The 12,210-nt window shown below is 49.5% G+C and overlaps 1 pseudogene; it reads left to right on the plus strand.

The window, feature by feature from the left end:
• The first annotated feature begins 1,439 nt into the window (after positions 1-1,439).
• Positions 1,440-9,569, plus strand: LOC138436260 (sulfotransferase 1C4-like; annotated as a pseudogene).
• The last annotated feature ends 2,641 nt before the right edge of the window (positions 9,570-12,210 follow it).

Genomic DNA, 12,210 nt, shown 5'->3' on the forward strand with positions numbered 1-12,210 from the left:
ATGCAGTAAACCAGCAATCCCCAGCCTTTTCAGCACCAGGGACCAATTTTGTGAAAGACAATTTTTCCATGGAAGTGGTGGGGGTTGTGGTTTCAGGACAATTCAAGCACATTCCATTTATTGTGTATTTTATTTCTATATTTTTTAATAAGAATTTTTGAAATTTTTAAAAGTTTATTTTTGGCTGTCCTGGGTTTTCACTGTTGTTCGCTGACTTTCTCTAATTGCAAGGAGCAGGGGCTACTCTTCACTGTGGTGTGTGGGCTTCTCACTTCAGTGATCTCTCACTGCCCAGCATGGGCTCTAGAGAGCATGGGCTTCAGTTGTTATAGCACACGGGCTTAGATGCACTTTGGCATGTGGGATCTTCTGGGACCAAGGATCAAACCCATGTCCCCTGCACTAGCAGGCAGATTCTTAACCACTGGACCACCAGGGAAGTCCTATTTCTATTATTTTTGAATCAGCTCCACTTCAGCTCATTAGGCATTAGATTGGAGGTTGGGGACCCCTGCATAAACAGAAAGAGGAAGACTGAGTCTGGGTGAAGACATTGTATTTTGAGCCTTTGAACCTGAAATGCCTGCAGGACATTCTGGTGGAGACATACAACTCTCTGACTCAGAAGAGGGGCCTGGATCAGGGACAACTCTTTGAATCACAGACCAGTAAAGTTTATGGCAGTAGAGGAAGATGGGAAAAAAACAAAAACAAAGAAGTCCACAAAGCGAGAATAAATGTAGGCCCCAGGCAAACTCTAAGTAAACCAACAGTTAATCAAGGGTTTTAAACATGTAGTGACTCCCAAGCCCTGGTGACAACATGAAGGAAGTTGTGTCTCTGCTCCTGACAAAGGGCACATCCATACCAAATCCTCATACTATTTCAAGAGGCCTGTCCTCTTGAGGTTCATCAGTTAAGACCACCTCATTCAAAGGAGGGAGAGCTGAATGGGGCAGGACATGCTGAGCAAGGAAGGCCAGAGGGGTGAGAGGCACCTGGAAACAGGTGTTCCCACAGGAAAAGGGCAGGCGTGGCCATGGGGAGAAGGGAGGCCTGCAAACAGGGCCCCGCACACCTGGTGAGACGGTTAAACTTAGTCGCAACAACAACACACAGACATGGAAACGATTTGTACAGACAGCAGTCCAATCAGATTTGCACATTTACGAGATTATACTTTGGCCAACTGATGGGAGGGCTTCCCAGGTGGCTCAGTGGGTAAAGAATCCACCTGCAATGCAGGAGATGCAGGAGGTAAGGGTTCGATCCCTGGGTTGGGAAGATTCCCCTGTAGAAGGGCATGGCCACCCACTCCAGTACTCTTGCCTGGAGAGTTCCATGGACAGAGGAGCCTGTCGGGCTACAGTCCATGGGGTCACAGAGTCAGACATGACTGAGCGACTGACCAACAACAAGATTATGTGGGCGGCTGGATGATGGGCGGAAGAGAGCAGGTGTGTCCATGGCTTTGAGGATCTGGTAGCTGTGAACACAGATGCATGCTGAGTGCCCCCTACTCTTCTGTTATTTACACTGTTTCTTCATTTCTTCTCATCACTCCAGATAATCTATGTGTCGAGGAATGCCAAGGACACCATGGTGTCCTACTCACATTTTCAAAGGATGAACAAAAGACTCCCCAACCCGGGGACCTGGGAAGAGTACTTTGAAAGCTTCCTGTTTGGCAAAGGTAAGTCAGACTCCATTCGTGTCTGCAGAGGATAAGGGTCCCTATAAAATTGTCTGTCTGTGGGAAATAAAATTCACCCACAGAAGGAGCTCTGATTGTCTGGGGGGGAGGAATACAAGCGATGCCTCTAAGAAGTGCAGCATGGTGCTGGCCACCCATGGTGAGTGGCTCTGCTTCCAGGGACATCTCCACAGGATGAGGCCAACACAGCATCACAGAAGGCCAGCTCTATTCAGAGCAGGTTCCACCTCTAGGCCTACGGGAAATGTTCCACATGCATTAACCTGTTCAGTCTTTAGAGAATCCCCCAGGGGTGGGAGGGGCACCATGTTCTTAGTTAGTCACACTCCCATCAAAGAGACTGGTTCAGGCTTTCTTCCTAAAACTCAAGCTCTAAACAGAGCCTGGTAGAGGCAGATTTTGACAGAAGGGATGAGATTATGGAAGCAAGGGGAAGATGAATGTCTGCTTTCATTTTTGGATAAACCTCCGAAAGCAGAGACATTACTTTGCCAACAAAGGTCTGTCTAGTCAAGGCCATGGTTTTTCCAGTGGTCATGTATGGATGTGAGAGTTGGACTGTGAAGAAAGCTGAGTGCCGAAGAATTGATGCTTTTGAACTGTGGTGTTGGAGAAGACTCTTGAGAGTCCCTTGGACTGCAAGGAGATCCAACCAGTCCATTCTGAAGGAGATCAGTCCTGGGTGTTCTTTGGAAGGAATGATGCTAAAGCTGAAAGTCCAGTCCTTTGGCCACCTCATGCAAAGAGTTGACTCATTGGAAAAGACTCTGATGCTGGGAGGGATTGGGGGCAGGAGAAGGGGACGACAGAGGATGAGATGGCTGGATGGCATCACTGACTCGATGGATGTGAGTCTGAGTGAACTCCGGGAGTTGGTGATGGACAGGGAGGCCTGGCGTGCTGCGATTCATAGGGTCGCAAAGAGTCGGACACGACTGAGCAACTGAACTGAACTTACTGATTGAGTACTTACAGTCTCATTGGTCCCTTGACAGAACCAGAACAACTTTCAGATGCGTTAGCTCATCGATTCATGCCTTTGTTTCTCCTTAAACACAGAACTAGAAACCACTTTGTGGACCCCCACACCATGTGCCTGTCCCTTCCATCTATTGGCTGCAGATGCCTCATCAGGCTGACCCCTGGGTGTCTCCTCACTTCCATTCCCCCTGGCACATGGCCACATGCCCTCCATGTGTTGCCCAATCCATGGTCCCTGTTGTCCCCGCCCACAGCTGCCACTCTTTTCCTGGAGCACTCTCCTCACGGGCCCCAGGATATCCCACCCCCACAACTCACCCCTGTTCTGGGGCACAGATGCAGCCACTGGGCTCACACCTCGGAGTCCACGTGTCCAAACCTGAGCTCCCCTCTCTCCTCCCAAACCTGCCCCACTGCTGCCCCCATGTCTTGCAGCAGGCTCTGGCCTCACCCCCTGAGCCTGTCCTGAGCCTGTCCTTCCTCACACTCCCGATCAGCCCAGTCACGGACCTGCCAACCTCACCTTCAGAAGACCCCCAGGACCCTCACTTTCCCTCTCCATTCCCGCTTCTGTCACGTCTTCCCTGATCAGTGAATAGCCCAGTGTCTCAGTGGCTGCCCTCAGCAACACAAAGCTCTTCTCAACACAGAAAGGGGGGGATTCTGTTAACAGGGAAGTCAGACCACCTCACTCCTCTCCTCGAAGCCCCCAGTCCCACCCAGCCCACTCAGAGTGAAAACAAGAGCCCCCCTGGAACCTCACAGCCCAGGCTCAGGGTCCTGACCATGTTCCCTCCCTGTCCTCGGGCCCTTCACTCTGTCCACGCCCCAGCAGCCATCTCGCTGCACCTGGACTGCCCTGCTCCCTACCCCTGCCTGCTCGCTGCTGGTCCCTGAGGCCAGGAGCACTCTCCTCCTTCTTCTGGGTCTCACCCAGCATCGACCTCCTGCCTCTCCTCCCTGTTTATTTTCTCTGTGAGTCACCATGCTGCATGCCCGCACCCCGCTCTCCTATGTCCACTCTGAGATGCACGCCTAGAGCAGGTCCTCTGCCTGCTGTGTCCACTGCTCTCTCCTAGTACCTGGAGCAGAGCTAAGGACGAAGCAGGCTTGTGGAATAAGCTGTGTGTACTAAGTCGCTTCAGTCGTGTCCAACTCTGTGTGACCCCTTGGACTGTAACCTGCCAGGCCCCTCTGTCCGTGGGATTTCCCAAGCGAAAATACTGGAGTGGGTTGCCCTGCCCTCCTCCAGGAGATCTTCCCAATCCAGGGATTGAACCCTTGTCTCCTACATCAACCTGCATTGACAGGTAGGCTCTTTACCACTAGCATCACCCGGGAAACCCAGATTAAATTGACCTACCCCAACATTGCCTTATGATGTAGGCACTGTTAAGAACCCTCTTTCAGGGATAAAGCTTTTTTTTTTTTTTCTTAAAAGCAAGACTCAGAGAGGTTAAGTAACTAGCCCAGGTCACACAGCTGGGTCAGAGCTGGGATCCAAACCCAGCAGGTTCCAGAGCCTGAGGGTCTAATTGCACCAGCTTCTGAAAGAAAGTACTGCAGAAAATGCACAACAGAGGAGTTGTTCCAGAGCAGCACCGCCCGCGGCTCTGTCTGTGTTCTGAGGACTCAGTTCGCCTTCCCCTCCCACCTCCTCACAGCCCAAACTCGTGTTTTCCTTTCAGTGGTCTGAGGGTCCTGGTACAACCATGTGAAGGGCTGGTGGAGGAAAAAGGATAGCCACCCCACTGTCTACCTTTTCTATGAAAAAATTTTGCAAGTAAGAAATGTCCTTGCATCTTGGCTTCATGGCATTTTTCTCCAAGTTACAGACCCAGGAGAGACATTAAGAAAAGTGAGATGTATTTTTGTCCGTACAAAGCATTTTGCAGGCCAGCCCCCCTTCTCCATGACCTCGCCTGCGGCTGCCATGTTCCCAACGCAAGCTCCTGTTTCAGCCAGAAGATCCCTCTCTGTCTCTCCAGGATCCTCCTTCCAGGATCACTACCTCCCTGTTACCTGCTCTGATTTCCTAGGGAAAGAATTAGGATCTCAATTGGAAAGAACTAGTGAGGAAGAATCAGAGAAGGTGATGGCACCCCACTCCAGTACTCTTGCCTGGAAAATCCCATGGACGGAGGAGCCTGGTGGGCTGCAGTCCATGGGGTCGCTAAGAGTCAGACACGACTGAGCGACTTCACTTTCACTTTTCACTTTCATGCATTGGAGAAGGAAATGGCAACCCACCCCAGCGTTCTTGCCTGGAGAATCCCAGGGATGGGGGAGCCTGTGGGCTGCCATCTATGGGGTCGCACAGAGTCGGACACGACTGAAGCGACTTAGCAGCAGCAGCAGTGAGGAAGAATAGAGCCATTTTGGTTTGCTTTTTTATGATATTAAAGCTTTATCATTTTAAATACAAGGTTCCCATTAGTAGCATCTCTCGCACGTGTGATCCTAGTTCAAAGCCTGCTTCGTACGTTTATAGGTAAAATAAACCTATGAGCAGTGTTGCCCTGGCTGCGGGTGGTTATGCCCAGTCTCCCCTCCTCCCCCTGCTCCTTTCCATCTTCCTACTTGGTTGGGTGTCCAACCGCTCTTTCCACTCACCCTCACTCTCAGCTTTCTCAGGTGTCAGCATAGCCTCTGCCACCCAGCCCCCTGCCCTGTGCCTGACTGAGGGCCAAAGAGACTGGCCAGCAGGGTTGGGACAGACATGTGACCCCAGCCAGGGTGGCCAGGGAGGAGGGGAGCCCTGCAGGGACCCAGAGACCCCCTTACAGGGTGACTTCTACCCCCACCTGCAGCCTCTTCCCCAGAGGGTCTGGGTCTCTCTCAAGGCCCCTCTACAAACAAGTGTCCTCATCAGGCCCAGAGTCCAGTCATCAGGCACATGGCTCCACACGTGCTCAGAGGAAAAGCAGCATGTCTATTTTGAGAGACACCCCTCTCCTCCCAAAGAGCATCTTATCTGCTCCTGGGTGAGTAGTTTCTCAGATGAGACATTTCCCAGGGCCATGCCAGCTCTTACTTGCAGCACGTGGGATCTAGTTCCTTGACTAGGGATCAAACCTCGGCCCCCTGCGTTGGGAACATGGACTGTTAGCCACTGGACTGCCAGGGAAGTCTCTATAACTGCACTTTCAATGGCCATGTTTAGTGATTTGACATGCACAAATCTCCATATATTAATAAGCATAAATTATTAGAATTACTTTTAAACATAAACTAACAGGTTTTAAAACACTCCATTTAATGGTTTTTAAACATTTAAGATCCCGGGCTGAGTTCTCTAAGGTTTGACCATGCTTGCATTTTTTCCTTGAATGAAAAAAAATATATCAACCACCTCTCTTCCACTCTCCCCCACAGGACCCAAAATGTGAAATTAGGAAAGTGATGGAATTCCTGGGGACAAACTTGAAAGAAGAAGTTTTAGACAAAATTGTCTATAACACTTCGTTTGTCATCATGAAAAATAGCCCCATGACCAACCACAGAAATGATGCCAAAATGAATCACCAACTGTCTCCATTCATGAGAAAAGGTGATGTTTACCTGCCCCGTCTGCCCCCTGACAGCAGACAACTTTTCTGATCCACAGTGGTTTTCTACCCTTCAGGCTCAGGAGTCATGGCAACAGTGTCTTCTGAAGTGAGTTCCTCAGTCTTTTTCTGAGACAGCCCATGCCTCGCCCTCAGAGAGGAGTGGGAATCCATGCATGGTGCCTACTGTGTCATATCCAATTCTTGCAGCCCCATGGACTGTAGCCCGCAAGGCTCCTCTGTCTTGGGATTTTCCAGGCAAGAGTACTGGAGTGGGTTGTCATTTCCTCCTCTAGGGGATCTTCCAGATCCAGGGATTGAACCCGTGTCTTCAGCATCTCCTGCATTGGCAGGTGGACTCTTTACCACTGTGCCGCCTGGGAAGCCCATCACTTTGAAGCACCTGAGTATAGATAAGTTTCTGAGAAGGAACTTGTTTAGTTCTGTTTAACTCAGAGCTTCAAACACGTATTTGACCCAAACTCTTTCTCAAGTGAAGCCTCTAGTCTCCAGGGAGCTCTCGCTCCTCCCGGTACATTTTGGAGGACGGTGCAAAGGTCATCGGCCTTCAGACTTAGAAGGGTGGTCTTCTAGTTAGATCACTTACCCAGGAATGACTGCGGAGGCACAGTGGGTCTCGGAGTCTGGCCAGAGCCAGGGCCTCCGGCCCCCAGCCCAGAGCCCATCCTAGGCGACCACATTGCTGCATCCTTAACAGACTTCATGAAGTTATAATTATTTCAGGAAAATGGAAAAAAAAATTCCTAGTACATGTTGTTTAATAAAATAAGCAAAAACTTAAGGCTCAGAGAAGACATTTTCTAATTTGATCATTAATGAACCTGGTTCTTTTTTCTATTGGGAAAAAGGTGTTGTCTCTTTGTCCAGAGACACATGTATTTATAGGCAGAGCAAAATACTGTACATGTTGGAAGGTCTGTTTTTTCAGGTGTGGAGATTTTTTCCCCAGCTTCATTTAGGGATGATTGACAAGTAAAAAGTGAGTATAAGGTACGCAGCATGATGTTTTGACGTGTGTACACACTGAGAAACAATCACCACAACCAAGCTGATAACACAACACACCCATCATAGTTACCGTATTTGGTGGGGGAGTGAAAACAACTGAGCTCCACTTTCTTAGCAGATTTCAAGTATACAATAAATTACTGCTTACAATCGCCATGTTGTCCAGTAAGTCTCCAGAATTTATTCATCACATAAAGTCTGCACCTTTGGTCACATCTCCCTTGTTCCCGCACCCCCAATAACAGCACTCGACTGTTACTATGAGTTCAATTTTCTTAGATTCCACATATAAGTGAGATTGTGCAGCATTTATATTTCTATATCCGGGCTGTTGCACTGAGCATAATGTCCTCCAATCTCACCTGTGTTGTCACACACGTCAGGATTTCCATCTTCACTAAGCCTGAAAAATATTCCCTTGCACAAGCATGTGATCCTCTCTGTGCTTATCCTCATTTGGGCTCCACAGGCGATGGCACCCCATTCCAGTACTCCTGCCTGGAAAATCCCATGGACGGAGGAGCCTGGAAGGCTACAGTCCATAGGGTCGCTGAGGGTCGGACACGACTGAGCGACTTCCCTTTCACTCTTCACTTTCATGCATTGGAGAAGGAAATGGCAACCCACTCCAGTGTTCTTGCCTGGAGAATCCCAAGGACAGGGGAGCCCGGTGGCCTGCCGTCTATGGGGTCGCACAGAGTCGGACACGACTGAAGTGACTTAGCAGCAGCAGCAGTGCAGCTTTAGGTTCTTAATTAGACTCTGAAGCCTTCCCAGGGCTATTTCTCCTCACAGATGGCTGATTGTTCTTTGTGCGAGATGAAGGCTTATATCTCCTACTCCAGATTTCCCTGTTGCTTCAGATGGTAAAGAATCCACCTGCAATGCAGGAGAGCCAGGTTTGATCCCTGGGTTGGGAAGATCCCCCGGAAAAGGAAATGACAACTACTCCAGTATTCTTGCCTGGGAAATCCCATAGACAGAGGAGCCTAGCAGGCTACAGTCCATGGAGTCACAAAAGGTCAGACACGACTGAGCAACTAACATACACACATACACACACTCACACACTCATCTCCTCCTGTTGCTGCTGCTGCCGCTAAGTCACTTCAATCGTGTCCGACTCTGTGCGACCCCATAGGAGGCAGCCCATGAGGCTCCCCCGTCCCTGGGATTCTCCAGGCAAAAACACTGGAGTGGGTTGCCATTGCCTTCTCCAATGCATGAAAGTGAAAAGTGAAAGTGAAGTCACTCAGTCATATCTGACTCTTTGCAACCCCATGGACTGTAGCCTTCCAGGCTCCTCCGTCCACGGGATTTTCCAGGCAAGAGTGCTGGAGCGGGGTGCCATCACCTTCTCCACCCATCTCCTACTCCACCATTTTTTGCTGATGTCACTCAGTCATCTAATTTTCTTGTAAGCCAACTGATAAATTACAGAACCGTATAATTTATTACCCTTAGAAAATTAAGCAGATCTACATTTCACATGAAAATAATACTACACAGAGCTCAAAGTCTTCATGAAGCAGATGACACAGAGAAATCAGAAAAGAATAGCTCTATATGGAATCTCCGGCCAGTTTTCATTCTTAAAGCTTTAAATTTTTGAATACTCCACTGCATAAGCATGAAATAGAGCTGACCAACTCTACCATTCCTGCAGATTCTGTTGCTTTGTTTCAACTACATGTTAATACAGTGACAATTCAAGTTGGGAAGGGGGATCCTTGGTTGTGTTCAACTAGGCACAGGGCCTGAACATGGCCTCTGAGATACAGTCAGAGGACAGAAGATGTTTGAGGTTGTAGCCCTCCATTGATCTCTGAGGAGAAGATGAGAACTCAGGTGCAGTGACCATAAGTGGAAAGTTAGGTGAACTCGGGGTTCAGGTGGGCCAGGTGGGTCAGAGGGCTGCAGGGCACAACACGGAGCATTGGGCAACCAGGCCTGGTTTACTCCTCGCCTGAGTGTCTCGGGACAGGGCTATTCACAGGCGCCTCACTTGTACTAGTCACACCTGTAACCTCGAGTCTCTCTCAGCATCAGGAGGACCACCGGCCAGCGTCTGCATCAGAATCTTAAGTACTGAGAGAAATAGGCTTACCTACATGCAAAGTGGTTCAAGTTTGTGAGAATGTCTCTGAATGTGCTGTCTACCACTCTTGCCAGGAGTCATCAGAGGTTGGAAAAATCAGTTCACTGATGCTCAGACCAAGTTTAATGAAGACTATAGGAAACACATGGCTGACACCTCTCTGTCATTCCACATGCGCTGTAAGAGGCAGCCTACGTGAAGCAGGAGAGAATCTGTTTCCAAAACCGCCACTGGCTCATGTGACCCGACACAAGGGTCTTTAAACGGTGACCTGGACATTCTTCAGCCTTGAATTCCTGACCCATCTTTTGGAACCCAGTGTGATGTCAGTTATCCAGCATCTATATGCATCATTTCCTTCTCCCTCTGTAGAGTTCAGTCTTTAGGTGAATGCCAGGATACAACATGTAACATATTGCCTCATACACATGTATCACTTCTGTTCCTTCTATATATCCTCTTTCTATCTTCTGTTATAATTTTCTTTGAATTCAAACATTTCTTTCAATCTTTCGCTTCAAAAATGCCAGCTCCATTCATTTGATAAAACGTGGACTGAGTGCCTTATTCATGCTGGGGAGGAAAGGGCATCAAAAGATGATAAAAATAGGACTTCCCTGGTGGTCCAATGGTTAAGAATCCACCTGCCAATGCAGGCAACACAGGTTCGATCTCAGGTCTGGGAAGATTCCACATGCCACGGGGCAGCTAAGCCCATGTGCCACAATTATTGACCACAAGCGCCCTAAAGCCCATTCTCTGCAACAAGAGAAGCCACTATAGTGAGAAGCCCACATACCACAATTAGAAAGAAGCCCCCGCTCACTGCAACTAGAGAAAGACTGCAGGAAACAGTGAAGGCCCAGCCCAGCCATAAATAAATACATAACTTAAAAAAAAAGATGATAGTGACTTTCTTGGTGGTCCAGTGGCTGAGACTCCATGCTCCCAACACAAGGGGTACAGGTTCGACCCCTGCTCAGGGAACTAGACCCCACATGCTGCAACAGCTAAAGATCCCACATGCCACAACAAGGGCCTGATGGGACAGGATGCTCACGTCCCCATCCCTCCAGCCTCCCTGTGCTGAGGGTGTGAACAAGTAAAATATGGTGGATGCACATCTTGATCACAAAGCAATCAACTGAAAGCAACAGAGTCACAGGTGGCAACAAGAAGATGTCTTTGAAATGCTGTGCTTAGAGGAAAAATGTGAGGAAGCAAAGGCAGTGAATAACCTAGTATAGTTTATAGGAATTAAACACAGTCAAACCAAAAAGATTCATTTTGCAAGAACACATACAAAGCAACAGATGCATGCTAAATACCACAGGCTCTGTGGAGGAGGGGACTGGGAAGGAGAGCAGCCCTGCCTGGACCAGTGACGGCGGCATGCCGTGAGCCAAGCCCCCATCCTCTCCACTGCCCGCGTAGATCAGCCTGCCTCTACCACATTTCTGCACTCCTAGGACCACTGGCAGGAGACTTCGTAGAGAAGACACATGATCATGTAACAACAATCACAACATCGGCAGATGTGGGAATAGAGACAGTCACCAGGCTGTCTGAACATCTGAACATCCATCAGTCTCCTTCCTGACCAGCGGATGGTGAGGAGGAGCAATGAACAAGAAGCTTCCCTTGCCTGGACACCCCGCCACCCACCCCCACATCCAGGACATCGGCCCTGGATACTGCTTCTGAGAGTAGCGTCCATCCCACTGAGATGTCCCCCTAGGACGCCCACTCTGCTCCCCGGGACCTGGCTGGCACGGGCTCCTGTGGGGCCCACAGGTGGTGCAGTGGGGTGGGCAGAGCGCTACCCAGAGGAGAGGTCTCAGCTGCATCACTCCCAGGCTTAGACATCAGTTACTGCTCTCTCGAGTCCCTGCACATCCTCTCCAGTCAGCAGACATGACTGAGGAGATAATGAGAGATGCCTGGGGACTGAACAGCCCCCAAACACCCGATTAATCTCCACCTCATCTCATTGCTGTGAGACCAGCAGCAGCAGACATATAGACAGGTAAACATCCCAACAGAGGTCAGTAGCCATGCGATTCACCATTTAGAGGCAGAGGCATGGAAAGGAGAGAGGGAATGAGAGAAAAAGAGCTGGGAAGACCGAGATCAAACTGAGATGTTTCACATTAACTGTGTGGGATGCTTCTTGATAAAACTGTGTCATAAGTTAAGTACTTGTCATGTGCTTTGACACATACAGGCAAACTCCAGGGGTACTTTGGGTTCACTTCCAGACCAAGGCAGTGAAGAAAACATCAAATAGAGTCACCTGAACGTTTTGGCTTCTCAGCACATGTAAAAAGTTATGTTCGGGTCTTCCCTAGTGGTGCAGTGGTTAAGAGTGTGCCTGCCAATGCAGAGTACGTGGGTTTGATCCCCAGTCTAGGAAGATCCCTTATGCCGCAAAGCAACCAAGCCCGCAAGCCGCAGCTACTGAAGTCCTTGAGCTCAGGAGCCAGTGCTCTGCAAGGAGAAGCCACCGCAGTGAGAAGCCCTCAGAGCACGACTAGAGAGTAGCCCCTGCTCCCCACAACCAGGGAAAGCCCATGCAGGATCGAAGGCCCAGTGGGCAGTCGGGAAACAGGGACCAGGGAGGACCAGAGAAGACAGGGCGGTGTGCCAAGACTGCAGGAGGACTTACATGCCCCAACTCTTCTATTAATCCTGTGAGACTAAAAGGGCTCAGTCAGTCAGTCAGTCAGTTCAGTCGCTCAGTCATGTCTGACTCTTTGCGACCCCGTGAATCGCAGCACGCCAGGCCTCCCTGTCCATCACCAGCTCCTGGAGTTCACTCAAACTCACATCCATCAAGTTGG

The sequence above is a fragment of the Ovis canadensis genome, chromosome 3 (assembly GCF_042477335.2).
Source record: "Ovis canadensis isolate MfBH-ARS-UI-01 breed Bighorn chromosome 3, ARS-UI_OviCan_v2, whole genome shotgun sequence".
NCBI lineage: Eukaryota > Metazoa > Chordata > Mammalia > Artiodactyla > Bovidae > Ovis > Ovis canadensis.